A 12760-nucleotide genomic window follows, 5' to 3' on the forward strand; every position below is an offset into this window, starting at 1 on the left:
AATCAGTGGCAACAAGCAGCAGATCATGTTGATCTCTTGTTCAAGTGCAAACAAGTAAATTCTGAAGAAGTGATGTCTCAAATATTTTTCACCTTTCAGTAAGTTCTTTTTTGAAGATTTTTTGGTAGGAGAGCTTTCATACTTGAAATATCAATAAAAATAAAGTACAGATGCTAGTACGTCTTTTCTAGCTAAAACTTGTCAAGAATAAATGTTTTGAATTCTGTAAGTAACAGTAACTTTTTGGCCCTTATCAGCTAAACTTTCAAAACTTTTGGTGAATTATGTGGTATTTCTATTTTTCATCAAAAATTTAAGCCTCTGGATGTTTCTAGCCCTGTGTGATCATAGTGTGGATTGTCTTCAGTGAGTTTTCTGGAGCATGGATTTTTAAGTAAATACTTCGAGGCATTCATATACAAACCACTGTTTCTGAAGGAATGGATTTCACATTTTCTTAAAATAGTAAGCCCTTTGAACACAGTTTTGCTGATATTTTTATGCTAAGGAAATACACGCCTGTTTGCAATGTCGTTTTATTCTTTTGCCGTGTAAAGATGCGTATTTACTGATAAGGGAGAGAGTAAGAACAATTCCATTCAGTTCCAGCAATTCTGGTTTAAGTCATTTGCTGTTTTATGTGAATACAGTTAATTCGATGTGAGCTTATTCAGCATGGAAATTCATCGTTTGGTCCTTCCTAATCCTTTGGAGAATTTCAATAAAAACTTGTTCACATCCTTACCTTCTTGAACTTTATTAGACTTACGAAGTGTGATGTGTTCATTATGTACTGTTTTCTGCCTGACGTGACTGTCAATGGTTCGCATGGGAGACAAGAAGTTTCTGAGTCAGAAATTTTTAAGTACATAAGTTTGGTCACACTGAACATTACAGTATTAGTGGGAAGCTTTTATAAAAACAACTGTTTTATACTACTTTCCTTAATATATTTTAAGAAAAYGCATTTTAATGATAAATATAGACCGTTCAGATCATCGAGTTAAATTTGTGCCTAGTTCGGGCTTTTTCAGAGTATTTCTGTTGCTGTAATAATCCTGAAGTATTCTTATTAATGATTTACTCAGTGCCCAGAGATATTTAAGTCAAATATTAATCATAACTCCTACTTAGTAATACAACAGATGTTTAATGTTTCCAATACTTGCTATCTTTGCCATTGTCCTTCCCCACAATGGAAACCAAACACCAGTTGGATATCCCGCTCTAACCAACGGGAAGCTCTTGTGCCGCCCTGAAAGCAGAGCACAAACTGGTGAGTCTTGAAGCATCTTCCTCCAGAAGTTGCCTACAAAATTGACATCTGCTCTTAGATATGCAAGAGTGGGGATTTTTTGTTTGCATCTAAATAAGCTTTTCTTTCCCTGGTGCCCTTGGGGAGCACTCCACTGTCCGATCTTTTCTTCCTCCTCTGGATGCCCCTCAGAGAAACCTGGCATTGGATGCAGCTTCATGATCCACAGAAAACAAATCCTGACCTTGCTTATTTTGTTCTGTGGTTAGAGAGAGTCTTCTGGCAGGGTTTACCTTGTYTCAGGCTGCGTCAGACAGTTTGCCCCACTAGTTGACAACATGAATGGAGAAGCTTTAGTCTGGCSTGGGTTTAGACTCCTCTAAGGTGCACACAAATCTCTGAACTGAACTCAGCAGTGTTTTGTTTCTGAAGGTGGAAAGGGACATCATCTCCTTGGAGTGTTAAAGAGCATGCAGTTATTCAAATGCAAAGATCCATACTAGCTGTTCCTCTCAATTTTATAACTGATGCATTATGAATTYATAAGCTTAATTTCTTCTGTGCAGTCACACTTCATATTGAATTAAATTCCTTTCCTGTAAAGTTAGTTTGCAACACTGAGAATTTAAATTCTTGTTTTTGACTTCCATTCAGCCAGAGATACTTTTCCATTGTATCTGCCTGCAGAAGTTTACGTACACCCGATTGGGGATGTTGATGTGCTATGAAACAAGGTACTCGAGATTGACAACTGTGTTTTAAGTCGAACTTGTGGGCTTTCAAATAAACACACTGTCTCTGTGCCCTCCTATGTGAAGCATTACATTTTAATCCTGACTGCTGAATGTATGCATCTTTTCTTTCATGTTCTTAAGCATCTGAAAACCTCAGATGTTTAAAATAAATAATATAAAAAAAAAATCCCACCTCGTAGCTTTATGCTTAGTCTAAGAAAAAATTCCAAACTAAGTATACAAGCTTAAAGGAAGTTTAGCATTAGCTTGAGCTAAGCTTTTACATTTCAGAGAAAAAAAAAAGTATAAAAGGTTGTAATTATCTATTGTATATCTACTGTAAAAAGCCAAAATATTGTTTTGCTGACAGTAATGTATGCAGTTGCTGTTCAATATTATCCAAGAGTCTTACGAGTATTTGCATTAATTCATAATAGCGGCTATGTAAAATAGAGGTGAAAGGTTTGAGGTATCTTCTTCCAAGAATACGGAATTGTTAAATTGATTAAAAATCAGATGTTTGTGCTGTGACTGGAATACATTGAATGTTAAATTTATCCCTCTTCTGCTAGTCCTCTGGAAAATATTGCTACTAAATTCTTACCACTTTTTACTTAAGTTGGCTGCCAGGTTGTTTTATAGCAGCTTAACTGGTTTGCAGCTTGTTTCTCATGAGATGCTTCATTGGGTCTTGTGAGTGTGGTGCTTCATTAGAAAATGTGTACAACTGTATTTAATTTCTTCAAGTTAATGTAACTTAATTGCTATTAACTTGAGCTGTATTTCCTTCAACTTCATATTTTACAGTAATGCTTGGTCTTTCAGTTGTATTGATCTTTAATTTCGAGAATACCACTTGCAGAACAATTCCAAGAAGTTTTTAGTTCTTGAAATTTATGCTTATTTTAAATGTTAATAAATAACTACCATATCTGCATTCTTGGTTGCTAGTGAGTATTGATGATTTCTTGGAAAACTTACATTCAAAGATGGAGACAGAAATACCTGTCCTGTAACATGGATGAAATATCAGAGTACCAGAGAATTAAATGCTGTGTGAGATGCCAGAAYCAAACTTTTATTTTCAGGGTGGTCCCCCATTCACACTTCAGTGTGGCTTACATGGTAGAAAAATCTTTTGAGCCAAAAAAAAMCCCCAAGAATGTGTGGTAGAGTAACTTATTCCAGATGAACTTCTRATTTGGCCTGCTTGCTTTTTTAAATTTATCTTTTACATCTCTRACTTTCTCTTAACATGATCTTATTCTTGGCCTTAGATGAATTTGCAGCATTAGAGCTAATTTGTTCTCCTGTAGGGTGAATCTGTAGGGTCCTTCCACTTTCTTGAAATCATAGATTCGGGTTGATTCTATGAAATAACTTTTTTTTTTTTTTTAACCAAGACTGAGGATTCGCAGTGTTCAGCATAGACCTTATTCACCAAATGCAATCACTGCAGTTTTCTACACTCTCCTCAAATGATTTCATGGTCAGTGATTTCTCTGGGCTCAAATCTCTTGCTTATATTAAGTTGCTTATCTGAAGAAGCTGTTTGGTTACTAGTTTATCAATAGCTGAGGTCTTTAGACTGATGAAATGACCAAATAATGCAATATGATTAGCTCTACTTTGTTCTAGTATTAATATAAAATACCAAAGGCCTCCCGTGGTAGCTGTTTTTGAACACTTCCACTTTCTGGTTAGCTTTGGTGTCTTAGTTATGTCCAGGAATTTCTCCAGCAGACTGGAAGTCTGCTTGAACAGCATTACTGCAATACATCAAGACGGAATTTATTTACTGCGTTTAGATCTAAGTTTGGAACTTTTTTTGAGTAACTTCACTCATGTCCACTGAGCCTACATACTTGCTGTATAACACCTTTTATTCACTCGAAAGGACAGTTTGACTCTGYCATTTTCTCTTGACATTTTCTTCCCATTCCTTGTAATTAGTCATGCCATGTAAAAGAGCAAAGAGCTCTTGGTTAGCTCTTGGTTTATTCAGTTGCAACCAGTGGGAAATCTTTCAAGAACCCCAGAAGCAGGCGAACTGCRATACTTGCACCTGTGGAGAACAAATACATCAACAAAGTCTAAGGTAGAAGGAAATTGAGGAAAAATGGTCCCCATAGAGTCCATAATGTTTCTCTTTCCATTTGTAGGATGACTGAGTATGGAGCCATGTTGTTTATTGTTGAAGAAGGTTCCTGATCAGAAAGGAACAGTTCTGATTATTATGCAGAAGGATAGAAATATGCTCCTCAGTTGGGTAAAAATCAATGTTTTTAAATTGGAGAGTATTTCTTCGTATTATCCATCCGCACCCCACTTCACCCCCCAAGTTCCTCCAGAGACCTGCCAGCCATGCAGGGAACAGCTTGTGCAGCACGGACATGTGAACAGAGCAGTTCCCTAACAGAGAGGTCAGGGACCATCTGCCAGTCCAGGGAAGAGTATCCAGAAAAGCCTGAGATGCAGGTCCTTGGATGAACTCTGCAGCAGACTTCGAAATTTGTATYTGGAGAGAGACCTTGGGCTAAACTTGATGCTATGCTTAATCTCAGATCAAATGAGGTAGTTTTAATAATTCTGTGCTTCTTGGGGACTTGGTAGAGACCAAAATGGAGACATTCCCTGCTGTAGAGTATTTGTCTTTCAAATGATACATGAGAAACAGAAAAAAATTCTGCCCTTTGGATTGGGAATGAATGTACCTGACCTAMTCAGAGGCTTAGTGCACACGTGTTAGGAGGTAGAAATCAAAATCATCTTTGGAGTTTGGGTTTATTACCCTTTGTGCTGTCCCTCCCTGCTAGGCACCAAGGTTGATTCTTTCAGTTCTGATTTCAAAACATCCTCCCCACTGTTCTGTTACCCTTGTATCAGTGCAGATAGTCTGTTAMTAATTGTTACCAAGAAGGGAGGAAGCTTCATTTAAGAGTTCTGTTCATTTAAGAGGTCTGTTCCTAACTTGTTCAGCTATGTCATACTCGCCTCCTACCATAATGAGCTGTAGAAAAAAACTATAGAAACTAAACCAAAACTTTAGCCTTTTTGATTTGAAAATGTTCAAGGAAAGCACTGACATAACAGTAAATGAGATGGACAGAGTAGAATAATGCTTGTGGTGGCATTCAGTATGGAGCTATTTGAAAAGCTAGCTGAATTATTATTTTAATCCTCTTATCAACTTAAATACTGCTGGAGAAATATAAAATGCTATTTATTTGGCATTCAGAAGCCAATATTGAAACTAATATTTGAAGCATTTCTTTCTGGAAAATTACACAAATTTCTCTTGTTTGCATTTTACAGAAACTGGAGCTGTAACTGGAATGCACAAGTGTCATGCAGCAATTTTTCAGTTAGACCTAGTCAACCATGAGCATACACTAACCCATTTGTATTTAATTGATAATGATCCATTGTAATAAATCACATATTCTATGGCAGACTTGAAGGACAAGCGAAGGCTTGGCACTAGGCACTTCACAAATGGATGTGTCTGCACTGGGAAGTTTGCAGTCAAGACAGGCTGAGGTGATGGTGAATACAGTGAGGAGAGGATTGCATTTTTGTGGGGTGGCAAAAGGGTTAAATGGGCATCATTAGAGGGGTACAAAGGAAGTGTCCAAGGAACATGGAAAGGAGAAGGGGCACAGAGCACATGAGTAATAGGGATGTGAGAGGGGTCACTGGGGGAGACTTGAGCCTAAACCGGGAATAGCAGGGAGGCTGCAAAAACTGTTGCAAAGGGTTCTTGAATTAAATTTGTGGATCAGGAATTTGCAATCTTGAGGTTTATTCAGCTGGGAGAAAGGAGCTGTGACTGGGGCATTTCATCCTGCAGCTGGGAGGGAGGAGCAGAAAGCACGGATCCCTGCTCCCAGGATAGCCAGCATCCTGGTAACTGAGGCTCCGCACAAAGGTAAGAGCTTGGGCTGGAGCGTCTACTGGCTGAAGAGGAAATAAACCTGGATGTTTCCCTCTGGGTAAGTTTTTACCGACTAATCTACTGGTAAGATCTACTACTCAAATTGGGTGCAACTTTTTAAACGTAAAAACAGAAGCACTGAGTCTTAAGGAACAATTTACCTTTTAGCATGAAAATTGGCAGAAGAGATTTAAGACCTATTTTCAGCTCTCCCCTATTTAGCTTTCATTCTTAGTAATAAAGGTCTTGCTGTTGGCTGTGTCCAATTTTATAATTTTCTGTGCTATGTATTGGAAGTTCTGATACTGCAGAAAGTCCTTGGAGGTATCTTCTTTTTAAGCAGAAATCTTCATACACTTAATTCTAGCTCTAAGTCCTTAGTAATGTCCTCAATGCTAATAATCAATACAGATCAAATAAAATGTTGTCACTACATAATCCTCAATTCACATGCATGTAAGAGTATTCTACCCCACTGACTGAAGAAATGAACCAAAATGTAGCATGTAGAAAAGACTGATTAAATTTCATTCAATGAATATACTTCTTAAATGATTTTATGTTTTAGAAAAATCAAAATGTTTTAAATATTTTAGCTTTTCCTACTGTCCATAACATTGTGTGCTCAAAGAAGGCCTTAAAAGTGAATAGGTGAAGTATATAAATAAAACWAAAATTCATTCTGTTGCTTGAACTGAGATTGAGAGAGCATGATGAAAATTTAATCATAACTTTTAATAAATCTAAGGTAAAAATTTTTTTTTCAAATGTCAACCCAGCCATTTTTGCAGATATTTTACAGTGAAACTCTTCCYGCAAATCAACTCATGTAGGAGTGGATGTACCAGTTAAGTCCAGCTAATACGATATCCTGCCTCTGAATGAAACGACCTAGTTCTCCTGTTTCTTCTGCTGTTCTTTACATATTCACAGTTGAACTGGGTACTTCTTGCATGTTCTTCTTGCTTTCAGCTATTTGTGGCTTTTTAAATTAGTACCCTTTCTGGATTTTTGTATGAATRAATTTGTTCAGTTGTTTTATGGTTTCTAGGTTAGGTCTAGGTTTCAAGGTTTCTCACTTGACATCTGAGAACAAAAGAGTCCATTGAGAACTTTCTCCAAAAAAAGTTAAGCATGCATTTTTTTTCCATTAAAAGAAATTTTAAGCAAATGTGAAAAATATCAAGGTGAGGAATGGCATATTAGTCTATATGCAAAGCAAATGAAACCTTGCAAAGTGATTCTGTGTGTGATAGGGGGTGCAGTGGGAAAGTTTCCATTAATAGGTGTGTTTAAGAAGACCATCCAAGACTATTCACACTGTCTTTTTCCTTGGAAAAAGACTAGAGTTTCAGAAACTAGTTACTGTTGAGGAGAATTTAGTCAGACTTTTCATATTTATATATGTTTGGTACTCCAGCAGAAGCACACTGAAGCAGCCTACAGGAGCACTAAATATAGTAGTTTCATGGAGGCAGGTGCTGCACTCCCACTGAATCAAGTGCTTCTCTCCCTGTACAAAGACAAAATGTGCTGGAAGTTGGATTAGTTATTGAATGTTTTCTTTTTCTTTTTTTTTTCTTCCTATTGATTTCTTCTACTGTGCTGGTGTCAATGTGCAGGGAAACTAGCACCAAAGAAACTGTTTCCAGGTGAACTTGGATCCTTTGGTTCTAGCTGCGTTGCAACTGTTGGAGAAAATGCTTTCTGGAATAAAGAAAGAGTGCTTAGGAATACAGATTTTTTTCTTTCAAGAACTTCTCTATTTCCTGAAAAGCAGTGTTTAGTAGAGCCAAAGAAAATGTTGGATGCTGCCTTTATACATTCTACTGATCTTTACCTCAGTATTCAGCCTTCATTAGAGAGGAAGAGATTTTTTAAGAGGTTGTGAATTTAGAGATATCTATGTCAGATATTATACAGAATTCAGATATCTTTATCCAAGTTTGTTATTTAAGCAAGAGTGAGAGCTGGCATGAAAGTCATGTTAATACATTGTGATCATTGGTTATCCACTGTGCAAGTGCTCACCTGGGTGCAAACTTCCTTACACGCCTCTGCCGCTCGCTCTCCCACCTCCCCCAGGCTGAAGCTCCTCTGAGGTGAGTTACCTGTTRTGCCGGAGTTGTGCAGCAGTATTAAGGTAGTTCTGGGCCAAAACAAAGTGCTTTGCAGCTCAGGTTGCTCTCACTAAGACTGGCTAAGCTCAGCAGCACTCTCACCCTAACTCACACAGCGCTGCTGCTGTGTCACAGCTGGATTGCATCAGACAAAGTTAGAACCTAGACGGTTCCTATGTCACAGACAGCCCAATTTCACTCTTTAAGCACACAAAACAGCCACCTCATCGGCGCAGGGCTGTAGGTGCACTAGCAGCATGTTGAATTGCTGAGAGGACTCCATATTCTCCATGTTGTGGAGTAATTTGCTGAAGGAGAGAAAGGATTAATGGCAGCAGCACTGCGGAAAAGGAGAGTGGGTCTTTCTGTACCTTGGACCTTCTGTTGAACAGCAAGCGTTCATGTTAATCTACGTGCCCTAGTGTCACGTCCATAACGTGGAGACTTCCTGACCTAGCTGGACTTGGAGAATAAATTAATCCAGCATGCAAAAGAGGTAGGTTTCACAAAATTCCCTTATCAGAGTCTTCTCTCACTCAGTTGATTTCCAATCAGCAAAATTATTCAAACTCTGAAGGTGCAATCTGGAATAGAAGGAAGAAAAGCTTTTGAAGGCTGTGTTCCCTCCCTGTTGAACAWACCCTAGTAGACGGGCTTGCTAACTGCTTGCACCAGCTAATTATGTTCCTCTTCTACCCCTTTGCTTTCCGTCACAGGAACTCTTAAGTATGTTGAAGCTGTAAGTTTTTGTTGCCAATCTTTTTTGGTTTTGCAGTATCAACTGTTCTTTTAGACAACAGCAAATCTGCTTCTTCAAGCCCTGTAAGTCAGGAAAATATAACAGTATGACAGAAAACGTGTAGCAGTCAAACCGGATGGGAGGAAATGAACTTCTTATAAACCTCATTATTCAATGCTTTAATTGTAAGGGTAGGGAAACATGTAGACCAGTTTAAATAGTTAATGTGTGGCACTTCAGACACTACAAGATGCCTTATGAATAGTTCTTAAAACTTTTTTGAATAATCTAAGTTAACTTTTTTTCCTGATACCTTTTTGCAGTATTTACCCTTGTAAAGAGGTAAATTTGTCAATGAGATTACAAACTATTGGTATTTCAGTAAATAGGATTCAAATTCACTCAATATCAGCTTCTRTAACAAAGACTTGTGATTGTTAACTGAAGGCAAATGACTGAAAAACCTTCTTCTTACCCCTCCTCCCCTTTTTTATTTTAAATATGGAGTGATCTCAATATTATTTGGACATAATTCACTTAAACTATTTTAAAAGTTCTTTCAGATTATTCTCAGAATAGGAAGGTCTGCCCCAAGATGAAGCTGGGATATTAGAAATGCTTGCTTTGTGTGGATAGATTTTAATGGGTATTTTAATGCCTGGCCTTTTAAAACTGTAGCAAAGCCATTTCATACTAAGTAGTTTTTAGCACTTGCRTATGTTTACAGAAAAATTGGATTTGCTTTCTGTATGTGAAATAACTTTTGTATATTGATAAATCCTATTTAGTCAGCGAAGGAATAAAAAGAATTTGCTTATTCTTTTAAAGAGTAACTTAGGACTCCAAGTAATAGAAATTGGATCATGATGGTAAAATCTTCTGGGAAAAAAAAAATTAAACCTACAGAAAACTTTTGCTTTGCCAAGGATGTGGGAAGAGTGGAAATGTGATTATTTTTGGCGTCTTTCTTGAAGMGGTGTTTGAAACGATGCAGCTGGGCACAGCTTGAGGCAAAATTAGGTTGGAGCTATGCTAGTGCTATCCTCGTAATTTGGGTGGGGGTAAGAGGGAGAGCCACCAATTTAAATGCACACTAAATAGAAACAATGAGGAAGATGCAGTGATCATAATTTCACTCAGATGCCAGGTGGCCATTTAAGTGGGTACATCTACGCAAAAAGTGCTGTATTCCCTGCGTCCTTTCTCTACKGCTTCTAGATATATGTAACATGCTGGAGAAAGTTCTGGGGGGTGCTCTTCATAAGTGAAGTATGCAAATATTTTGATTTTCTTTTTGAATGATGTATGAAAATGGCAGATATTCTCTGACCAAATGGAAGTTTTACAAACATTATGAAAGTACGAAGACATGACAGCAGAGGGAGCTATTGAGATTTGCTTGTCTGCCTTTCTCCTTTATGGCAGGGAAGAGAGATTTCAAATTTTGGCGCAGATTTTTTTCTGGTCACAGATGACAGTAGATAAAAAAAAAATCTAATTTAKTTTACATATGTGTCGCCGGTGATATTGAGATATTCCAGGCATTTGATTATATGCCACCTTTGGTCATCTTTTTAAATAAATACTATGAACTTTGTAGAGCAATCAGTATTAATCTACTGCATACATCCACTCTCTACTGGAATGCATCATATAGCTTTTTTATTAAAATAAAAAAAAATCTATAAACCCATGTTATTTTAAGCCTCCGTTAATGGCTGGCTTTATTTTTATATTTACCAGTGTTTTTTTCTTGTTCTCTGTCCACTGCAGTCCATATTTTCCCATAGGTTGCCACAATGCCTGGGGCTGTGTGGTCCTTGTAAGAATAACAACAGAAGCTTCCAAAAGCAAGCTATATGTGCACAAAAGCAACACATTTTCACGTTTTCCAAAACTTTTAACAGAAAAGCTATTGTTAATGGGTAAAAAGATATTTAAATTCTTTTTGCCAGTTATTATCATTTTTACTTGTGATTTCTAGAGTGCTGCAGGTGGTGGATGTTATTGTTATGCCACTCTCGGTCATCTTTGAAAGGCCGTGGAGAACAGGAGAGGTGCCTGAGGACTGGAATGTCATTCTAGTTTTCATAAAGGGCAGGGAGGAGGAACCAGGAAACTACAGGCTAGTCAGCCTTACCTCCGTCCCTGGAAAGGTGATGGAGCAGCTCATCCTGGACACCATCTCCAAGCATATGAAGGATAAGGAGGTGATCAGGAGTTGTCAGCATGGATTCACCAAGGGGAAATCGCAGTTAACCAATCTGAAATCTTTTTATGATGATGTGACTGGCTGGGTAGATGAGGGGAGAGCAGTGGATGTAATCTACTCTGACTTCAGCAAAGCCTTTGACACTGTCTCCCATAACACCCTCGTAGGCAAGCTCAGGAAGCGTGGGTTAGATGACTGGATGGTAATGTGGATTGGCTGAAAGGCAAAGCTCAGAGGGTTGTGCTCAGAGGTGTAAAGTTCATCTGAAGGTCTATTGCCAGTGGTGTGCCGAATGATCAGTTCTGGGTCCAGTCAAGTTTGTTGATGGTCCAGACTGGAAGGAGTGGCTGATACCCCAGAGGGCTGTGCTGTGCTATGCTGTGCTGTCCTGGACAGGCTGGAGAGCTGGGTGGAGAGGAACCTCATGAAGTTCAGCAAAGGCAAGTGCAGGGTCCTGTACCTGGCGGGACATAACCCCAGGCACCAGCCCTGTGGAGAGAGTCCTGGTGAATATCAGTTTAACCATGAGCCTTAAACATGTGTGTATATTTGTGTGTATTTACATATATATGCACATATATTCAGACATGAGATCCTTGAATTTAAATGCATATGCAAGTGAGACTCCATACACATAGGAACAGCCGTCATCATAGACAGATTAAATAGTTAAGTGTTTTTATGCTAGGACTATTCTATTGCTGCTGCTGCACAACCCATAGGACTGATCTGACGACTTTTTAGTGGTGATCAACTTGTATGTCAACTCTAGCAGTGATTTTAAGATGTAAAAACTGGATAAGACACAAACCTGTCAAAGAGTTTATAATATGAACTTCTTGGAGAGCATCTCATTTACTTTCTTCAGCTTCCAGATCTATGAGAAACTTAGTTCAGTACATGAGATGTGATGTGTGTTTGTCTTCAAGTGCTGCAGTGCAGAGATAAGGCAGAAAGGGAGGACAAGTTTTTAAATAGCCTGTGTCCTATATTAAATCTCTTCTACTTTCTGGTATCCAAGTTTCCTGAGGCAATCCTTGTACCTAGACTCCTGTTATAAGTAACCTGTGCCTCCAGCTGTGCAGCTGTAATGTGTTGATGTCTCATAAATGTGATCTCACTCTTGTGCTGTTTATGCTAGTTCCTGAACTGCTACGAACCTCCCTGCCAGCAGTGAAACTATCATCCTTTATGATTGCTGCTTTGGCCCTAATTAAAATAATTAAYCATACATATACAGACATACTTTAGCCAACAGGTCTGAGCATCTCTTGCATGAGGGGAGCTGGACCTCTTTAGCTGGGAGAAAGTTAAGAGGGGATCTGTTCAACATGTATAAATACCTGAAGGGTGAATGTAGGGAGGAAGGGGCCAAATTCTTCTCAGCGGTGGCCAATGACAGGACAAAGGGAAATGGGTACAAGTCAAAACACAGGAAGTTCCATCTCCACGTGAGGAAGAACTTCTTCACTGTGAAGGTGACAGAGCCCTGGAACAGGCTGCCCAGGGAGGCTGTGGAGTCTCCTTCTCTGGGGGCTTTCTATGCCTTCATATGATTCTAAAGTGAATATCAGTCATGTGCACTGAAAATAATCCAGAAGTGCAGCTCTGACTCTGTTAAGAAATCACTAGGGCAGGAGTGCATACTTGTGTGCTATGTTGTGCATACATGTGCATACATGTGTGCTATGATGTCCTTCATGTATCTGTAACCAAAAATACCAATACTTTGATTCAACCAYGAATGATAAAACCTCACATGGTTT

This window comes from Nothoprocta perdicaria, unplaced genomic scaffold, assembly GCF_003342845.1.
Source record: "Nothoprocta perdicaria isolate Ctin4 unplaced genomic scaffold, notPer1 scaffold_175, whole genome shotgun sequence".
NCBI lineage: Eukaryota > Metazoa > Chordata > Aves > Tinamiformes > Tinamidae > Nothoprocta > Nothoprocta perdicaria.